Source organism: Manis pentadactyla, chromosome 14 (genome assembly GCF_030020395.1).
Source record: "Manis pentadactyla isolate mManPen7 chromosome 14, mManPen7.hap1, whole genome shotgun sequence".
Lineage (NCBI taxonomy): Eukaryota > Metazoa > Chordata > Mammalia > Pholidota > Manidae > Manis > Manis pentadactyla.
The window spans coordinates 79356729-79373765 of record NC_080032.1 but is presented as its reverse complement, the minus strand read 5'-3'; the positions used below and the strand labels follow the sequence as shown (position 1 = coordinate 79373765).

Genomic DNA, 17037 nt, shown 5'->3' with positions numbered 1-17037 from the left:
TTTTTCATGTTAAATTAGTTACATTTTTCCCCATAGGGTTTCTTACCCTATTTACCTTAGACCTTAATCCTCTGTCCTTAATGCCCTGATACTACTCTTGAATTGTTCTGAGAATAAGGACTTTTGATCCTAAACATCTGGGTATCTAGATGTTTTCTGAGATTCTTTTTATCTCTTATTTGTATATTCATCATTTATTCCTTTTCTTCATGTTCCTACAAATATCCTACTTATTGATCATGTATATTCCCTTTGAGGAAGATGATACTAGAAAACACCGTTGCCAAATGCAGTAGAATTAACGTTTGGGTATGTATTTCTTCAGATCCTTTCAGTTTTAAAGTTCTTTAATCTCTGATATTGAAAATCAGACATTTGAGTGGGTGATGCATTTGAAATCATGGAGGAGCACAGTTTTTCCCATACCCCTTTTTTTGGTATGTATGTGTGTGTTTATTCAACATGTGTGTGTTTTCTGCTTTCCCCATCTGGCATCTGCTTTAGCACCGGCCTAGTTAGCTGTTCTGTGTCAAGAGTACTTTAGCCTTTTCATTATGAAAGAGAAAGAAATGAAATAATATAAGAAAGAAAATTCTTCCACCATCCCCTGCAACCATACTTTTTGTTGTTTGTTTCTGAGCAAGTTTCTTGCCATTTACCTTTGCATTTACATTGCTTATTGACTGGCAATTTTAAAATTGTTTATTGTGCTCTTTTGTTTCACTGTTCAAGGGCTAAAACAAAAGCTACCAGGCCCTTCGAGGTACACATTTGCATGCGGTGAGCGTTGCCCTAGGAAAAAGTAATTGCTAATGCATATTTATGTGGCACAAATTTGCCATTTGTTTATGCATAAAATTATCAATAGTGCAGGGCGGCCCAGCCGTAGAAAATGGTGACCTTTTTAGCTTAATAAATAGAAATCAGCTGTTATTGTGAAGAGATCAGCCATTTATTCTGTGTTGAGGGACATTGCCGGGAAAATGCAGATTGGGGCTGGCAATATCATTAAATGGAAGGCCAGTGACCCTTTCGGTGGAGTCTATTATACTTTATCTAATAGGGGATAAATGGCTCTGGTTGGCAAATGGAATAAAGAACAACATTTTTTTATTCTTTTTTCATTAGTAATTTTATGACTATATGGATTTTAAGCTAGTAAAACTGAACAGGAGCTCTAATGCTGACCTGTTGCTAGAATTTGCTCAGAAAGTACCTGTTTTAACGTTACTCTTCCTATTCATTTTTCTCTGACTACTTTGATTGGTACCCATTGAAACAAAAAGTTAGTCAAATGATATTTTTCTAGGAAAATAGGTCTTCCTTTAGTTTTTATCTTTCTTTCTCTTGTTCTTCTTTTATTGGCCATACTTTCACCCTTGCATGGCAGGTATCATTTTATTTTACAGGGTTGCCCTCTTGGTTTGATGTCTTAAGAATATTAAAGGCAAGATAAACTGAGGTGTTTTTTCTTCAAATAAAGTGTAATAGTTTCTAACTAATAAGACTAGCTTTTGAAGTAATATGTGCTTCCTTTGGATTAAAGAGTATTCTGTAAATACAAAACCTTCTCATCAGCTTATTTTCTTAATATAAAACCAATAGATAGTTATTTTATCTTTCCTGGTTATTTCACTGTGATACCTGACAGAGGAAATGCCCTCTCTCCCTGGAGCTTGCCTGTGACTATGGTTTAATGTGGTGTGATCTCAACACTACGGTTATTTGGCTATTATTTTCTCTGATGTGTTAGTGTGCATTTCTGCCTTTTGGGAATTTTTATCCAGCTTTTCCAATCATTACAGAATTAACAAAATGAAGTTGTGTTTGTGTTTTTCCACATTATTGTGTAACATTTGATACATTCAAAATTTTATGTAAGTTGTGAAAAACATAATGAAGCAGAGACCTGTAAACCCACCTTGGAACGTGTGTAGCCCTTGGAAGTTAACTTTGGTTTCTTAACACAAGTGCACCACACCAGGTTAGAAGTTTCCAGCACAGTGGGCTTGAAGCCACCAGTCTTTCCCTTGTGCTGCACTTCAGTGGGACAGCACATTCTGCAGCATGTCACCAGAGAGACTGAGTAACCTTTTACTGGCAGAAATGGGTCTGATGTCCCTCTTCAAAGCAGAGGGTGTAAATAGGATTCAGACACTAGGGTACATCAGTGCGTAAAATGAATATATTTTTTATGTCATTTATAAGGTATTGGTCTTAGGTCCATTAGATTCACTGGATTCAGCTGGAGTATTACTGTATCTCTGAATGTGATAGGACAGATCACGCTGGGATGGTAAGAGCTGCCAAAATTATTTTCTGTAAGGTAGTTTTTAAGTTGATGAATGCATTTTATTTTTATAAAAGCTTAGAGCACATTTACATAGAGTTTTAGTGATTTAAGACATTGTTTAGAGAGTGTAGGATATGAAGGAAACAAACATATATCTTTTAAAGGAAAAAAGTATCTTTTTCTCAACTTTAAAACAGGAAAGTTCATCATGGAGTCACGCCAGTTCTACCCTTTCATAGATGAGTTCTAAGTGGTATTTGTGAGAATGGCCATCACAGTAATTTTTAAAATAGGGTGTTTCCTGTTCCATAAATTCATAGAAAATTATTGGTTTATACAAGCCTCTTTTGTGATAAAAGGATAACTTGAAATACAGTTTCATTTCCATGAAATAAAATTCATGTGCAGAGCACTCAATAATTCTAGTCAGTTTCACCCAACTAATATTTATTACTCCTAAAAAGAATTTTCTCTTAGGCTGCTTTGGCAGTTACATCTTAAAAAACATTATAATACAGGTAGGAAATTTTTAAAAATTCCGATTGTATTTCCAATCTCTGGCATACTGATATGATATAGTTGAAGAAAAATGTGCCACCTGAACTCTGACTCTCTTAAAACTTGACCTGACGTGAAGATTGTGGTGTCAACACATATTTTTAGAATTTCATATTTTAATTAAAGTTCAAGTTCTGTGACAAAAGTATAAAAATACAGGCTCCCTCTTGTGGGTAAAATCACCACCTGTGTATTTCTGTGTTGCCCACATATAGGATGTGGGCAAAAAAGTCTTTTTGCATTTGGTCAGGTAACATTTCACTGAACTGAAAAAAAAATTGGAATACATTATTGTAGTAAAATGTTTAATGAAAATAAACAAATGATTTTCCTAATTGGCAGACTTAGGTATAGACAACCTTTATTTTACAGCAGCGGCCTGAGTTCTGATGTTTAAAATTTTTAAATAACCTTTCTCAGTTTGAATACTGTCCAGTGGCGTAATTAGTGAATGAATGAAATGGAGTTTTCTTGTCAATCCTTTCAGATTTCTGTGCTTATTAGCACAACTTCTGATAGTGCAATGAAGTAAAATCACTCCCTACCAATCATGTTCCAGATAGATCAGTATGGCAATAAAACTACTTAAATACCATAAATCCCAAAGGTCTAATCAATGGTGTAATATGAAGGCACACTGAAGCATTATTGAACTGGTAGTGAGGAGACTGAGCTGGCATCGGAGTGGTGGCTATCACCCTTTGGGGTTCCTTGCTCTCAGAAGCCTGAAACTTGAGAATGTCAGCTGATTGCCGGGGGCCATTTCTGGCCAACCTGGGGACCCTGGAAACAAAGCCAGACTTTTATTCACTCATGAAAATGGCCAGAACAGTAATTCTGAAATTGAGCCAGGCAGTGCGGTCATGGGGATACAGGCAGGGAATGAGAAGGCAGAGACAGTCAAATGACTCCCACTGGATGATTGTGTTAACTGTTGCTGTCATGTATTTGAATGGGATCTAGGAAAGGACCTTTGAGATGCCTGAAGATCTCTCATAACTCCTTCCATGAAATAAGAACCTACTTTAATATTGCCTCTTTGAGAGCATCTGCAGGATGTTTTTGTGAAATTTAGACAAAATGATTAACTTTTGATGGGATTAACACCTACGTATATATGCATATAAGTTGTATGCATGTACATTTCTTGATGAATTCATTATAGTATCACATTAATGCCTCTTTTTTTCCATAAGCAGTAACTTTATTATAGTTGCATATGTATTTATATACAGTTTTATAAACATCTGTATAAATGTATTTTGAAAACTTTACACATCTCGTGCTTCCAAAAGTCCCATGCTGATGTATTTACTAAATATAGGAAATTTGCTAAATATTGCTAAAAAGGAACAATGCACTATTAATAGTCTCCTTTATTTTCTTCTAGCATTCCTATTGCTGATGACACCATTCCTGTTTGAATCCTTTTACAAGATTTTGAAAGCTGAACAGAGAATTTTGGCACAGTCCTGGGTAAGAAAAAGGTATATTCATAAAACACATAATGCACACCTTTGAAAAATCCATTACTGCATTTGCTGCTATTTCCCAGAAGTGGAAGTTTATTTGCCTTCGCTTATTTTTAATTTTTAAGTAAAGCACATTACATATGTAAATACCCCTGTAGTATATAATCTTTTATGTTCAGATGACAACTGGATTTGTAATTATAATTTTGAAACTCGTTATGAAGGTAACGCCTCTAAACTGGCAGATGATAGCAACATTTCTTTTCGTTTTTCTTAATGAGATACACTTTTCTTGAAGTTGTGAAAGCCTTTTTTCTTCCATGGAAAAATGTTTTTTAGAAAGCATTTGTTGCTATTTTTTTGTTGTCACTGTAAAGGAAATATTTTGGGTCACAATGGGTAGGTCACACATTTTACAGAAATTTCCATAGGCTATTAAGTATTCCAGGGTGTGTTTTTTAACACATACAAAAATGCAATTTTGCTGAAGCCAAACAGATATTTTCCAATTTGCTTGGCAGAAAAATTTAGTCGGCATCTATCTGTGTGTGCATTTTATGAAGTGCTTGCTTGTCCTTTCAAAAAAAAGTTACACCATTGGGAACAGGAACTGCAAGTTTGACCACAGACCTAGAGTTAAAAATCCTTTTTAATCCCATGGTTGACCAGCTATCATGTGGGATACTGCAGAAAATGTACAGGATCTTGTCGTACAGAACTTTGTCACTAATAATATGGAACAGGACTTCTCTTTCTGTTTATTCCTAAAAAGAGTAATGAATAAGTGTTCTTGCATAGTGAAGTAAAACTAATTTATTATCTAATCCACTCTTAAAGTTTTATGACTCCTGTTTCCGGAATTCAAGATACAAGTTGACTTGTGAAAAACCTGAGAATCAATGGTAGTTGTTATCTTCTTTAAAAATTAATTGTTAAAACCCTAAATAATAGTCTTAAAATATTTATTAAAAGCAGTTCATATATTCACAAAAGAAGCAATATGGAAGAAAACATTCTGAGAAATGGACTTTTATGCTAACATAAGTTGTGTAAGTCACAAATGAATTATTGCAGATATGAAGTTTCTATAGTTTTATAAGTAAAAACACCAGTATAAGTATAATTAAAAGGCAAATGAAAAAGTGGGACTACTTCTAGTAAATTTGGAAAACTATTACATATAAAGAGCTGTTATTATAAGAAAGGTACTAGCATCTTAATTTAAAAGATAATAAGATAAAAACAAATAATGAGGGATGCAGTTCTAATACAAAACACTAATAATAAAAGAAAAGGTTTTGCCCCACTTACGATGTAACTAGTAAAAAGTAGTTTGGCATGATAGTGTTGTAGTAAGAATGCGGGGAGGTGGGTGCTTTCAGTAATACTGGGGAAAGGTTACATTTATTCAACTTCCCAGGAAATGTTTTGGCCATCTCTGTTAAGAGCCTTAAATGTGTCCTAAGTGCTCTATGCCACACTTCCTCTCTACTAATCTGGAAAAGATTTGGTGCAAGTAATCCCAAATACTTTTAAAAAGATAGAACTTTATATTTCTCTTTTATTTTAAATTGAGATATAGTTGATATATAGGACTATCTTGGTTTCAGGTGTACAATATAGTGATTCAACAGTACTTACATTACCAATGCTCACCGTGATAAATGCAGTTACCATCTTTCATCATATAAAGATACTACAATATTTTTCACTATATTCCTATGTTGTGCTTTATGTTTCTCTTATGTGAAGTCTGTATAGGCAGCTCAGAGCTGGATGGGTGGTTTCAGGATGCAGATTCTTCATCCTGTGCTCTGTCCCTTTGAACACATGACTTTTACCTAGTGTTTAAGAATCTCCAGTATTGGTATTCCAGCAGTCATGTCCATATTCTAGCAGAAGGAAGGAAATACTACCTGGAGCATATCATACTCTCCACTTTTAAGGACATCTTCTGAAAGGTGTACATACCCTTCCACTTACATTCCGTTGACTAGAACACAGTCACATGGCCATGTTACACTTAAAAAGAGGCTGGAAAGTGTAGTTTTTAATATGGAAGGTAGATTTGGGGAAGTTATAGCCGAAGAGTAAGAGACTGGATATTAGAGCCCAGCTAACATTATCTGGCAGTTTCATTCCAAGAATCTAGCTTAGTAAAATAATTAAAGAAGGTGCCAAAATTTATGTAAATATGTTCGTTTTACATACTTATAATGGAGAGAATTTGAGATTGAATTGTCCAGCATTAGAGCAGCAGTTGGATAAATTTAAGTATATTCATATTATACAGTCAGTAAAATATTAAAATAAATTTAAAGACACATGAAATTATGCATGATGCAGTGTTAAAGGAAACAAATCAGAATCCACACTAAAGATACCGTGTTATCTCCAAAATTTGTTTACACATATACACACATGCACACACATATTCATGTATTCATATATATTATAAATGCCTAAATAATTAACAGAAGAAAAGAGCAGAAAGTAAATACATCAGATATAATTAGCTCTGGTTCATGGAATCATAAGTAATTTTAATTTTCTTCATAGGTTTATACTTAAAAAATGTTTTTTTAATTAATTTATTTATTTTATTATTTTTTATTTTGGTATCATTAATATACAGTTACATGAACATCATTGTGGTTACTACATTCCCCCCATTATCAAGTCTCCACCACATACCCCATTACAGTCACTGTCCATCAGCGTAGTAAGATGCTATAGAGTCACTATTGTCTTCTCTGTGCTATACTGCCTTCCCTGTGCCCCCCCTACATTATGTGTGTTAATCATAATGCCCCCTTATTCCCCTTATCCCTCCCTCCCTTCCCACCCACCTCCCCTGACCTCCCGCAGTCCCTTTTCCTTTGGCAACTGTTAGTCCATTCTTGGGTTCTGTGAATCTGCTGCTGTTTTGTTCCTTCAGTTTTTTCTTGTTATACTCCACAGATGAGAGAAATCATTTGATACTTGTCTTTCTCTGCCTGGCTTATTTCACTGAGCATAATACTCTCTAGCTCCATCCATGTTGTTGCAAATGGTAGGATTTGTTTTCTTCTTATGGTTAAATAATATTCCATTGTGTATATATACCACATCTTCTTTATTCATTCATCTACTGATGGACACTTAGGTTGCTTCCATTTCTTGGCAATTGTAAATAATGCTGTGATAAACACAGGGGTGCATCTGTCTTTTTTGAAACTGGGCTCCTGCATTCTTAGGGTAAATTCCTAGGAGTTGAATTCCTGAGTCAAATGGTATTTCTATTTTGAGTTTTTAGAGGAACCTCCATATTGCTTTGCACAATGCTTGACCTAGTTTACATTCCCAGCAGTGTAGGAGGGTTCCCCTTTCTCTGTATCCTCGCCAGCATTTGTTGTTCCTAGTCTTTTCTATGTTGGCCATCCTGACTGGTGTGACCCGATATCTCATGTGGTTTTAACATTTCCCTGATGATTAGTGATGTGGAACATCTTTTCATGTGCCTGTTGGCCATCTGAATTTCTTCTTTGAAGAAGTGTCTGTTCATATCCTCTGCCCATTTTTTTAATAGGGTTATTTGCTTTTTGGGTGTTGAGGCATGTGAGTTCTTTATATATTTTGGATGTTAACCCCTTGTCGGATATGTCATTTCCAAATATATTCTCCCATACAGTAAGATGCCCTTTTTGTTCTGCTTATGGTGTCCTTTGCTGTACAGAAGCTTTTTAGTGTGATGTAGTCCCATTTGTTCATTTTTTATTTTGTTTCCCTTGCCTGAGGAGATATGTTCAGGAAAAAGTTGCTTGTGTTTATATTCAAGAGATTTTTGCCTATATTTTCTTCTAAGACTTTTATGGTTTCATGACTTACATTCAGGTCTTTGATCCATTTTGAGTTTACTTTTGTGTATGGGGTTAGACAATAAACCGATTTCATTCTCCTGGATGCTGTCCAGTTTTGCCAACACCAGTTGTTGAAGAGGCTGTCATTTTCCCACTGTATATCCATGGCTCCTTTATTGTATGTTAATTGACCATATATGCTTGGGTTTATATCTGGGCTCTCTAGTCTGTTCCTTTGGTCTATGGGTCTGTTCTTTATACTTCTTTTTTATAGTAAGTATAATTTAATATTAAAATTAGAGAAATATAGAAGTATAGGATTCCAAAAGGTTTACATAAGTTGTTTAGTACCCCTGTTTAAAATACTATATGTATCTATGCAGAGATGAAACAACTTTACACCTATATTTTTTGATAGGTTTTCTTGAAGTTGGGTTGCAATAAGCTTTTCTTGTCAGAAAAGCCAGGCAGTCACTTAGAAATTTTGATTATATTGCACCCTGACTGCCCCTCTTAGGTTAGGGCAGATGGAGATACTGTGCTTCAGTGGCATGGGACAGCATCTGATGGGTGCTGGTAATCATACCTATTTCAGAAGCACAGAACAAAAGTGTAAGGACTTTTCTTTCTTGCAGGTTGCATACTGCAGTTCTGGATTAAAAATTTTCTATTTATCTTTAAAAGTATTTGAAATATACTGTGCTACCTTAGAATACTAAAGAAGTGAGAGTTTAACTCAAAGCTAATGAAAACTCACAATTTGGAAGAAAATCTGTGAGAAATCCTTTGCAGAATTTAGAGGGAGAGCATTTTTCCCTCTGAAGCTAAAATGACTTCACCCTTAAGAATTTATAGGAGAAAGAGAAGCATTATATTGAGAGGCATAGACTTCAGAAACGCACTATTTAGGTTCTGTTCCTGACTGTACCGCTTATGCCTACCTACTGGTGGTATGTTCAACCGCTGATTCCTCATGTATAAAATATAAATAATAATAGAAAATATTATATCACACAAATACAACATGGACACTGGTATAACTACACTGATTTAAAAAAATGGACTTTAAAGCTCAAACCATTATTGGACATAGAGTCACTTTGTAAATGATTAAAGTTTCAGTTCATAGGAATATAGAATAATTTTAAGCCTAAAGGCCTTTATTAACATAACCTCAAAATATAATAAGGAAAAGTTGACACAACAGCAAGGAGGAGTAAACAAATCCACAACAGCAGTAGATATTAACTCAACTTCACTTAGTAACTGATTGAATAAAATAGAAAAAAATCAGTAAGGATGTAGAGTTGAAAGACAAGATTAAGAAACTTGACCTCAGAGGCATATATAGAACCTTGCATACAATTGTAAAATTCTCATTATTTTGAAGAACACATGAAACAGTTACAAAAATAACCATATGCTGAGTTATAAATTAGGTCTTAATTATTTTCAAATAATTAGATTCATACCATAGTGAAATTAAGCTACAAATGAAAAATAATGTATAGCTAGAAAAAGTTTCAAAATTAAAAAGAAATCATAACAGTAATGATAAATATTTTAGACTAAACAAAAATCAATACCTTACATGTAACAATTGTAGATTGCCTATAATATTTGCTGGAAAATTTACACCTTAAATAAATGTATTAGGAAAAAAGAAGTGAACACTAACAGGCCAAGAGTAAATCTCAAAAAGAACCACAAAATAAACTCAAAGCAGTAAAAGGAAGGAATGAATTAAAGTAAAAGCAAAATTAATGAACTCTGAAATAATCCTATGAAGGAGAGGAGCAGGAAAGCCAAAAATTCATTGCTGTAAAAGATGCATAAGTTTTCCAGTCCTCTAATGAGACCAAGCAAATGACAAGGGACAAATAACTAATATCAGAAATGACAAAGGTGACATCACAACAGATGTGCAGATACTAAATAGCCAATAATGAATATTATAAACTTTATGTAGATATGAAAAGCTGGATGAATAGTAAAATTCCTAAAAAAAGGAACTTTGCAAAATTTACCCCCAAAAAATAAAAGGAGAACCTGACTATTAGTAAGGCAGTGTACTTTGGAAATCAAAAATATTCCTACAAAAAAATGCCACACCAAGATGGCTTCACAGGCAAATTCAAGGAAGATATAAATCTGATCTTATATAAGTTATTTTCAAAAAATAGAAGAGACAGTATTCTCCAACTTATTTTATAAGGATCATACAACCTTGATACCAGACCTAACAAGAATAGTATAAAAAGGACATTTACAATTCCTCTCATAAATATAAATGGAAAAACTCAACTTACCATTAAAAAAAACAAATTCAGCAATGTATAAAAAAGGATCACTAATTGTGACCAAATGATTCATTCTAGAAATTCAAGTTTTGCTGACATGTAAAAAAATCAACCAATGTAGTGCAGATTAAAGGAAAGTATCATCTGATCATTTCAGTTAGTGAAGAAAAAGCATTTAACAAAATTCAACATCTATCCCAACTTTTAAACGTTCTTAGAAAACTAAAAACAGGGAAGAACTTCTTTAATGTTATATAAAATACCTACAGCAAACAAAGATTATGAGAGTGAAATTTTGAAAGCTTTCCTTCTGTGATCAAGAACAAGAAATTTAGCTTTTTTAGCTTTTTAGCTTTTTTTTGTGTATGGAAATCCTAGCCAGTACAGTAAAGCAAGATAATGAAATAAAGTTATTAGAATCAAAAAGTAAACAACCGACTATCATTACTGGCATATGATATGAGTTAATAAGAGTATTTAGCAAAATTGATGTATGCAATACAATATACAGAAATCAACTGTATTTCTGTCTATCAGCATCAGTTTCTAACTAGTATCTACCAATAAGAGATACACAGTAGATTTATAGGAAAATTTATAAAACTTTAAGAAATATTTTCAAGGCTGAAATAAATGATGAAATATACTATGTTCATGGATTGAAAGATCCAATATTGGAGAAATGTCCCTTTCTCCCAAATTGACTTGGAAGTACAATGTAACCACAATCAAAATGCCAACTAGTTGTTTTGTTTTTTTGTTTCTTTGGTATTTGTTTGAATAATTTTTAATATGACAAGTTGATCTAAATGGAAAGACAAAATAGTCAAGACATTCTTGATAAAAGAAGAATGGGTAGGATTACCTGTTGATACTATAAAGCTCTATTAATTTAGAAAGTGGTATTGCTGCAGGGATATATGGGTAGACAACTGAGAGAGAGTAGAGAGCTTAGAATCAGACTCTTGCAGATATGGACACTTTATTTTTAATTAAAGCAAGATATTGCTTTAATATCAAAGCAATAGGGAAACAACAGAGTTTTTAATATATGATACAGGGAAAATTTAATATAGGATACAGGAATTTGGGGAAAAAAATGAAATTGGATCCCTGCCTCACACCACACAAAAAAATCATTTTTAGTTGGTCAAAAACCTAAATGTAAGAGGCAAAATAAGAAGAATATCTCCTTTAAGAGAATCTCCTTTAAGAGTTTCTTTTATATTCTTCTGACAGAGAATCTAAGAAAATAACTTTATGACCTGGGAGTAGAGAAGGATTCCTTTGATTAGACTAAAGCACACATCCTACATTATTTTTTAAAATAGACTTCATTTTTCAGAGCAGTTTTAGTTTCGCAGTAGTATGAGCAGAAGGTACAGAGATTTCCCATATAGGACCTGCTCCTCCCTCACGTACAGAGCCTCCTCCCCCATTAACAATCCCACTGGCATGGTATATTTTTTACAATTTAAATCTACAACATCACCCACAGCTCATCATTTACTTTAGGGACTACATAATTTTACTGCTTATCAGAAAGCAAAATAAAAAGAGTGAAAAGATATAAATTTGCAAAACATCATTCTCAAAGGTGGTATCCAGGTAGGTTTTTAAAAACTACAAATCAATGTAAATATTTACAAAGTCCAATAGAAAAATGGGCAGAAGAAGAAATATAAATGTCCTATAATATGTCCAAATATCCGAACATGAAAAGGTGTTCCATCTCAGTAATAGTCAAGGAAATACAAATTAGATTTAAAATGAGATTCCACTACACCTGCTTCAGAATGGGGAAAACTAAAATGGCTTGTGGGTCAAAGCATTGCATGGATGGAGAACAGCAGCAGTCCTCAAACAGCACTGGTTGGGGTATAAACTTGAACAGCCACTTTTGGATACAGTACCAAGTAAAGTTGAAATTTATAGTCCCTGTTCAAGTATAACAATCCTAGATGTGTATACCCAGGGAAAGATGTGCACAGGTGTAGCAAGAGACATGTAAAAGAATGTTCGCAAGAGCAACGCTTGCATTTGCCAAGAATTGGAAACAATTTAATTGTCATCAACAGGATTGAAAATTGTGGAATAGTTTTATACAATAAAATATGAAGTGGTGAAAATGGAAGCATTTTAGTGATCTAATTAATATTAAGTGTGTGGGGGGAATCAAAGAAATAATACATGATTCCAAGCAGTTATATTGTTCAAAGGTGCATTGTAGATGGTAGCACTATGAAGGAAAGGAAGAAATATGAATGCGAGTGAATGAGAGGCGTGCTGATCTGTAAATGAGGAAGGAGGCTGAACTGAGCAGGGGGAGTTTGGGTCAGGAAGCACTTCTAAGGCAAGGTGGTTACCTGAGTGGTGGTTGTGTGTGTGTGTGTGTGTGTGTGTGTGCGCGTGCTTTCTTACCTTTTGCTAAACTGTGCATAGTGTGTTCATATATTCATCATAAATAAGTGTTAAAATAATACAGCAAATAGTTATTATAGGTTTTACTTCTTTCTTTAGTGATATATTATGTTTCAGGAGAGACAAATACAGTTGCAAATAATGTATGTTAAACTGATACATCTTTCAAAATTAGGTAAAATAATTTAAGATGCTAATAAAGAATTTCCCACATCGGAAATGAAAAGTAATAGGGTAGTAAAATAAGTGTTTATTCTTTCCTGTACTCTTTTTCTAAGAAGTGTAATAAAGGATATCAGGCATTATCATTAGATTGAGTAGAAACAAAATGTTTTGAGAAGGATAAAATTACGAACATTTTATTTACATATATTTTGAAACACATTGCCGTGTCAAAATATCCTTTGCGCATATCAACAATACCCACAGAAATTCTAGTTGAATATCGGATTTTATATTGCACTGACCAAAAATAACACAACAAAAAGAAGCACTTTAACGAGGTATTGTGAATCTAAGATTTTGTGGAGGTAAATTGAGGATGGTGGTTAGTAATACCAGTGGTGGCAGTTATTTTTGTTTTTCTTATCTCTTTCTGTGCAGACATTCTTTTAAAGTATAACTGCATTTATAGTTATTTCCTTTAACCATTTAGCCAGTTAATAATTTAAGATCCTAAATGGTTGTTATTTGTACACGCCTTTGGTCACCTTTCTCTTTTACTTGCAAATAAGCAAGTTCTTTGCTTTATTTATCAAATCCAATCACCTTTTTCCTTAGTCACCAGAATCCAGAAGGTAAAACTCTTTATTGCTTGAAAAAGCAAAATAATCCCAATATATTGTAGATTGTCAAGTGAGTTCTTTATAATTAAAGATTACGATGCAATATACAATTTTTAAGGCATTTATCCCGACAGGGTTCACTGGCCTTTGAGAATGAGCCACTTTGTTGACAAATCTATCATCTAAATTGTGCAACATTAATGAGAACTCTGAACAGCACTCTTACATTTTAATGTGGGTGGCAGTTTAAGCGGAGGGAAAAAGACTCCACCAAAACAAAATACTGAATATGATTGAAGTTGATTTAGAAAGGTCTGCCACCTGTGGTTAAAAATGTGCATTATTCTGAACACATAATAACTAACAAGACTGAAAGGCCATGGCAAAATCCAATGACCCTCTGAAATCAAAACCCTGGTTATTATTAAAAAAAAAAAAAAAACACTGATTTTCAGTTTATCAATACAGGATTTATGATACTTTACATGTTCAGCTAACTGCCCATGCTTCAAAACTACATCTCTGGCTCTGTAGCAACCTGTGGTAGAATAGATGCCTGAAAGTCACTCTTTGCTCTGAATCCTATCTTTCTTAATTAATAACTCCTATTAACTCCTATGTGATCATATATTTCCTGGACAGTACAAAAGTTCTATATGTCATCCTTTTTTATAACCCTTTATACATCATTGGAGATCATATTTTATTGTCATACCTCAACTTCTTGAATAAGACTCCTTGTTTGATGTGTTTTCAGGTTAGTTTCCTCATTAATTAAACATTTTAAGTAAAAAGATCATGAGAAGCATGCTTGAGGCATCTTTAAATCAAATGGCACTGTACTCTTAATTTTTTTTTCCTCAACTCAAAATTATTTGTTTAAATGCCTGATTGTACTTGACTTCATGCTACACCTACAGATATCTAATACCTATCTGAATAGTTTAGTATGAAGTCATTGAGCTTATTTTTCTGGGGGTTTCAAGTGTATGTACAAATGCGCTGGGGAATTTGGTTAGCACCAGTTGAATTGCAAAGTTCATTTTAAAGTGTACATCAAAAGTACCATCACGCAGTCCTGTAGAGATGCTCCATTGTACAAGATTCTGGAAGAGGAGATTGCTGCTTGAATAGCCAGGGCTGATCCACTTGAAGCCATCCTAAAGTGCTAACCTGGCAGGAAATTATGGTCTGGGTAGAATTCCTTCAGCTATGGCTTTCAGCTTCTTGATTGATAAGGAATGATGAGTGAGAATCATTCAAAAGTTAGAGGAAAATTAGAGTTTTATTACTTTTCAAAAGTTGAATGAGAATATATCTTAATAATTTAGTAACATCTGCTTGAGCATTGTTCTTATTCAGCGATTGCTTGTAATTAAGAGGACTTTTTCTTCCAAATAAAATTATGCATGACCTGTTGACCAGAAATCTTTAAAATGATGCATGTGAGCAAGCAATTGTTTATTTTTGTGTCTTTCTTTAGACTACTAAGCAACAAAGAAGCAGTTCTAACAATAATAATTTAATTTGAGGAAAAACCTTGAACCCAAACTGTCTCCATAGAACTTTTTGCATAATTAGGTTATACATCTTCTCAATGGAAGAAGTCTTACCCACAGTCACATTCTGTAAAGGAAAATACATTTTACATAAATCAGTGCAATTGAACTCCCGAGATTCATTATAAAATGTAATTAACATTTCTTAATTTTTAAGGTAATTATAAACCATCATGTTTTTTATTTTCTTAGAAGATGAATGTATCTAGGTATCTCTAATAGAATTTTTGTAAAGAACAACTTACAGTTATTAGTGACTAATTGGTGTTTTATAATATTACATGACCTGACATAACGTATAATATAATATAGCATAAACATGATGTTTGACCTGTAATTAGGGAATTTCATTCCCTCTTAACGTGGTAAAGCTTTTTGATATGAGTGTTATGTTAGGCATTTCAAATCTGTGTGAAAGGAATGGTTTTAGGACAATTTTCTAAGTAGTTAGAAAATTACTAAACTAAATTTCTATACCTTTGCTAATATAAATTCTAGAAGGATTAAAGATTTACATTCTTAATAAAAGAAGTGATAAGTCTATTAAGAGACAGTTGGTGAACATATAACCAGGGGAAGGGCTAGAAGTTATTTTTAAGCATTACATGAAAGGCAGAAATCACAAAAGAAAATTGTTGCAAGGCTGGATCATATAAATATAAAAGCTTCTTTGCATTTTAATAAGACCAACAAACAAATGAAAGACTGAGAAATCTGTTTGCAACTTGTTAGGTTAAATTATATAAATTGCCATTTTTTGTTAAAACTGTTGACTATTGGCAATTTACTGTTCAACATATGTAATTACAATGTAAACTGCTTACAAATTAATAGAAAGGTAGAGAAATAATTTCAACATTTAATTAATAGGAGGAAATCAAATGGAGATTAAATATATAAAATGTTTGATTTTTATAATAATGTAAGAGATGCAAATTAATTGTGAGACTCTAGTTCATTTTGTAGATTGGCAACGATTAAAAATGCCACGATAACCAATGCTGACGAGATTGCAGTGAGATGAGGCCTCTCATTTACTAAGGCTAGTAGAGTCAATTATATTTCTGCACCGCAGATTAATTTTACACAGTGCACATTAAAATCTGTTAGTGTTGGTGCTTATGATTCTAGAAAGTTGCCTAACATTTATTTTGCTTGTAGTGTTTATAGTAACACAAAATTGAAAACAATCAATATATTAAAAAAAAGTGTGTGATGGAATGTTAATTTCATTTAAAAGCAATGTTGTAGTGGCACAGGAAACCAGAATCTGGGTCTCTGTAAACATTGAAGAAATATTTGTTGAATGGATCTGTGGGTGTGTACACACACATACACACACAGAAGTATCAATGCATGGTATAAAAATACTGGAAGAATATATATAAAATGCCAGAAGACTAGACTACAAGATTATGGACTGCTTATTAAAAATGTTTGCATTTTGATTGTATTGTATTATCTTTCCTTAATAAATATTTTTCATTTAAAAAAAGAAAAAAATACATTATTTTTTAAGCTATGTATACAGATGTAGTAATCCATACAGCAAAGAACTTTTCCTCTGTGTTTTCTTTCAGGAGTTTTATGGTTTCAGGTTTTAAGTTCAAAACTTTATAAATTATGAGTTATTTTTGGGGAGTGGTGTAAGATAGGGGTCAACTTTTATTCTTCTGCGTGTGGGTATCCAGTTTTTTCAACACCAGTTATTGAAGAGACAATCCTTTCTCCATTGAATATTCTTGGCTCCCTTGTCACATATTAGTTGACCTTATATACAAAGATTTATTTCTGGGCTCTCAGTTCTGTT

The 17037-nt window shown here is 33.3% G+C and overlaps 1 protein-coding gene across 14 annotated transcripts in view; it reads left to right on the top strand.

The window, feature by feature from the left end:
- The window catches only part of SOX5 (SRY-box transcription factor 5), a 931123-nt gene that overhangs the window by 244948 nt on the left and 669138 nt on the right, over nt 1–17037 (top strand). For 11 of the 14 annotated variants that reach the window (XM_057491900.1, XM_057491891.1, XM_057491894.1 and 8 more), the window contains one exon: nt 4242–4327. The gene's annotated coding sequence lies outside the window, so the exon portion shown is untranslated. Of the gene's footprint in view, nt 1–4241; nt 4339–17037 lie in introns of all 14 variants that reach the window. The other 3 variants (XM_057491897.1, XM_036889468.2, XM_057491893.1) reach the window with 1 other exon arrangement.